This window comes from Sinocyclocheilus anshuiensis, unplaced genomic scaffold, assembly GCF_001515605.1.
Source record: "Sinocyclocheilus anshuiensis isolate Anshui unplaced genomic scaffold, SAMN03320099.WGS_v1.1 scaffold745, whole genome shotgun sequence".
NCBI classification, from domain to species: Eukaryota; Metazoa; Chordata; class Actinopteri; order Cypriniformes; family Cyprinidae; genus Sinocyclocheilus; species Sinocyclocheilus anshuiensis.
In genome coordinates, this window is record NW_015540128.1 from 536,326 (window position 1) to 541,251 (window position 4,926).

Sequence of the window (4,926 nt, forward strand, 5' to 3'; positions counted from 1 at the left end):
AAGCAGTGTACTGGGAGTTCATCTCCTACTCTCTAATAAAAGTCTGTAAGAATAAGGCACAGTGCACTGTGTTAATATTAAGCAATCTGTATTGATTTTTCACAGGTGTTTTAAATTACACATAAAATTTTGGGTTTTAGGGTTACTACTTAACAGATATGATGTATTGGCAGAAAATTACCAGTACCTTTTCCATTTTTCACATATGCTTTAGCTGAACAATAATTATAGTTGCAAGCTAACAACATGTTGTATCATAAATAAACAATTATAATTGAACAAGTGAAACTAGCAACTTTATAATTCACATGTGACGTGTGTATTGTTTCTCCAGCTCTCCAGGCTGATGTGCTGCTTGGCTGGCTAGCGTTTCCCATTTTTGTCATTTAGATGAAAACATGTGCCTTTTTTAGTCACTTTTAAAAAGTTATATATATATATATACAAAAAATGTTATGCTAAATTTGCTGCCAGGTTGCTGGGATAGTCTGAAAAGTTGCTAAATTTAACAACAAATTTGCTAAGTTGGCATCACTGCTCTTGACAACTGCCTTGCACCTTCTCTTATGGTTATAAATCCTGATCATCTGTATTTAAATGCCCAGTAAGTTACCTTAGTAAGATCAAATGATCTAGCAGTTAGCATTTCACTTTTAAATCACATAATGAATCACAACCTATTGAACAATGAAGGAAAGCAGGAAGATTGTTGCTGTGGGTGAGACGTGACACAGACGAGAGGACAGGAGCTTGTCTTTTCAGAGGGGCGTTTCCAGTCTGGATTGCCTCACTGGGGAGGTCACCAATTTATCTTTAAATATCCGGGATAACAAGAGTTACATTAGATGCTGACTCACGACCTGAAGAGTGCCTCCGAGCCAGAAGTCTTTGATTGAAAAACTTTGGGTTAGTACTGTAACTTACAATATTTGTTCAATATTTCCACTGCTAGAGAAAGAAACTGTAATCGGTAAACTAACTTGTTTTATAACAGAATTGGCCTCTTTCGCTTTCATTTTAAGGTAACAAGAAAGAAGAGACCACAAAGGAGTCTTCTGTACCAGGCTGTGAGTTTTTTAAAGTCCTTATGATTTCTACACATTCTACACATATTGACTTTCAATGAGAAAACTTTGGTGTGAATATGCAGACACTATGGGCACAGGAATTTCATCACATCAACTCACATGCCTTATTCAGACAGCAATTTTTTTTCATGTGGAAATCTGTAAAAAAAAAAAAAAAGTTTGCATGGCACCTCAATAATAAAACTCATGCATTCAGATGAATGATGAATGATTCAGCAGAAAAAATGTCAGGCGCTCTTCTTAAAACGACCGGCTGGTGGCGCTTAAAAACGTTTTGGTGGCACAGCATTTTTCCAGCTGAGACACTTTAGATGCTATGATTTGGAATATCCACGGCAGCAACATATTACTAGTATCTCGTTTTTAAGAATTGTACTAAATATAAAACAGCAGTAACCAGTAATATGGACTTTTCCATTGCTGTAGGCAGTTGTTGTACAAGTAGGATGGTTGGTCGCTATTTGTCCCACCCGTCCTATATTTATAGATGGGTAAATAGTGATAGTGACGAGAGCAGCGTTTTACAGTTATCAACTCAAACAAACCCCAAAAAATTAAAAAGAGGGCAAGGGCAAATGAACTTGTAATTATTATGGCAGTGCATCAAAATTCAGCGTCATCAGTCTGCCAAAAAGAAACAGAATGCTTTACGCACCATTAGACGTGGTAGGGACCATGTGTACATTTCTTTCATACCAACTAACATTTTGAAAATATGAACATGAGTTTCATGAATTCGAAAGTTTACGTCAGAACGGCTTTATGGACAATTTACACAAAAATTTGTTCTGCACGTGTTTCATGAATGAGGCCCATTGTGTTTTTGGTTTTGTCTTCAGTGCCTTGTGCGGCCTAGTTTCCCAGTGTATGATTATTGTATTCAGTTCACCTGCCGTCTAATTTATTAGTCCTAATTTGGTTCAGTACTTGTAGTCCCATGTTTTCTTGTGCCTAGCTCACACTGCATGATTTTAGCCCCGGTTTTCACTCGCCAACAGATTTTGCAAAATTGCCGACAAATGCCTGAAATCAAATCGGTGCGATTCAAAATCCTGCTCTGTGAAAATTACATTGACGATGATCTACAGCCAATGAGAGAGCGCGATACAAGGCAGCAGGGAGTTCAAGGAGGAGTTAAAGACCACTATATCAGCAAGCAAAGGCTCCTTTTCGGTCTATTTGAACTCGAGAAATAAAGGAAGGAAGGTTTCTTTTTCTCATTTTCGCTGCAAATTAGCACACAGACAATTTGGATCGCAAGCTTCTTTTGTCCTTAATTGCATTTTACTTCCTGTTAGAGTGAAGTGAAGTGAAGTGACGTGGCATGTGGCCAAGTATGGTGACCCATACTTGGAATTAGTGCTCTGCATTTATCCCATCCAAAGTGCACACACACAGCAGTGAACACACACACACCGTGAACACACACCCGGAGCAGTGGGCAGCCATTTCTGCTGCGGTGCCCGGGGAGCAGTTGGGGGTTCGGTGCCTTGCTCAAGGGCACCTCAGTCGTGGTATTGAAGGTGGGAGAGAGCGCTGTACATTCCCCCCCCCCCTACAATCCCTGCCGGTATGAGACTCGAACCCACAACCTTTGGGTTACGAGTCCGACTCTCTAACCATTAGGCCACGACTTCCCCCAGTCTTGCACAAGAACTCTGACCTCATTGCATTATTTCCTTATCACTTCTCGTGTGTTTGGTTGTGCAACGTTGTTTTCGAACCAGACAGAATTGAATTGTTTCAGTCAACTAAATAGATTTGAATCTACAGTAGATTTTGTCGACTAAAATCTAAAGGGTTTATTTAAATAGTAATGCATCAATTAAGCATTTCTCTTGCAATACACAGATACACATTCGATATTCTCCCAACAGTTTACATTCACTTAATCAACTGTTAATTTACTCGGCAAAATTGAAATGTTAACATAATTGTGTGAAATAGAGCTCAGTTCAGTACTTGTCAGGGACTGACACATACTAGTTGAGCCTGAGCCCTAGAGTGGTGGAACTATGATGCATTTTTGTTGGCCAAAACTTGGAAGCAAGTTAGCATTTTAGCACTTCCGGTTCCATCGTCCTGAAGTCAATGGCTTTTTTGAATGGGTTTTTGGTTAAATGAGGTGAAATGAGGTCTGTGGTTAACACAAGCTCAAGATACTTTCACGTTTTATTCTACATGATAAAGTACATCAGGATTACCCAACCAGTGACTTTTCAAAGCTGTTCCGTGTCTTAAAAAATCTTAAAAGTAATGGGCGTGTCAATCCTAAATTTAGGACTCCTAAATATTTGCTCTAAGAGTATTTCACAAAGTGTTTTAGAACTAAAACTAGCTCCTAAATCTGTGAAACATTAGGAGTAGTGAAGAGGACTCCTAAGTCACTAAGACCAAATGACAAACTATCCACCATGCTGAAAAAAACCCATACAAACCATCACAGAAATTCTAATGGTTTCCACTACAAATACCAATGCAATCATTACAAACCATCAACTTTTAGCCATTAAAACCAATAAAAAATGGTTTCCTGTAGTGTGCTTTTGGGACATATTCCATTAGGATTTAGTGGTTTTATCAAGCCACCAATTAAAGGTGACCAATTACCAGTAGAGACCAACAGGCACCATTACAGTTTCCATTAAAACCAGTACAATTACCATTATAACCAGTAAAACCATTACAAATTTCGTGATGGTGTCTGTTGTCTTTTTCAGCAGGGCTAAAATTGCTGTAGCCGGCAATCTGCCTAAGAACGTAAACATACTGCATTTTTTTTGCACACATATGTTTTCTCACACGTCTTTTTTGGTTTTGGAGGTTATCCCAGCTCTAAATTTTCATTAACAAGTTGGGCAAGAAGTAACAGCTGTTCTCGCGTCCAGTTTGGTTTTCTTTTGCGTTTGCATGTCTTACTATCAGCCGTGATTATTCTACTCTGTTAATTAAAAGGCTGTTTATATGCATATCTGCTAATTGTTTACATGAAGCACACATGTAAGAGGCTGACAATTAGCTGAACATATACTTGTTTAAAGATGCAGTCCGTAAGTTTTGCCTCTTTGTCACCATCTCCGTTTGAAAACCTGGAATTGCAGCTACTTGCGGAATTATCTTCATTGCGTGGGTTGTGCTCCGGCGCGGCTCCAGCGCGGATGAATCTAATGTTTTGAAGAGCATGTGTGGCTGTCAGTCACCGCACCGGTGTGAATCCTGTACTTAGTAATCACAGATTCTAGCCTACGTCTTGGAATATATGACCCTAATAAGAATTTTCACCATATATTGCCATCTGAACAAGCAAGTAAAAAGTCTGCCACGTTTGTTCTGACCAACTGAGGAAAAAAGCATTACAATAAATCTCGCTACCAACAGTGATTAAATCTAAAGATCGGTTAGCTCATATCACATCAAACCGTGCAAATAATTATTATTGTTATACTTTATTCTCAAATTATTAATGTTAACAACATCAGCATTGGTGACTATGAGTATAGTGTGTGTGTAGATTTCAATTTCTGTTCAGTCTAATCTCTAATTGTCATACTCTTCGAATTTCATGTTAAGAAATTATTTTAACTAAAAAAGCAAATTATGCTCCCTTCGAACGGGTTCTCTTTAAAATACAAATCTTGTGCAATCCCAGGCTATCTGTAATCAGAAGCACATTTGAAACTGGAATATAATTTAATTTCATTCACATGTGTTTCATAAACACCTAATCCTTTCTGGATCACAATCCGCCATCAAAATGATTTTTTTGGACATTTAATTATTCCAGCTGCTGTGAGAAAAGGCTATAAATGATCCGCCACCTGCAGGATCCTCATATGCG

General features: G+C 38.4%; 1 protein-coding gene across 1 annotated transcript in view; it reads left to right on the plus strand.

The window, feature by feature from the left end:
• The first annotated feature begins 852 nt into the window (after window positions 1-852).
• Window positions 853-4,926, plus strand: part of LOC107687242 (single-pass membrane and coiled-coil domain-containing protein 3-like) — a 6,463-nt gene continuing 2,389 nt past the window's right edge. Inside the window, exons 1-2 of the mRNA XM_016484488.1 lie at window positions 853-906; window positions 1,023-1,067. The gene's annotated coding sequence lies outside the window, so the exon portion shown is untranslated. The remainder of the gene's footprint in view (window positions 907-1,022; window positions 1,068-4,926) is intronic.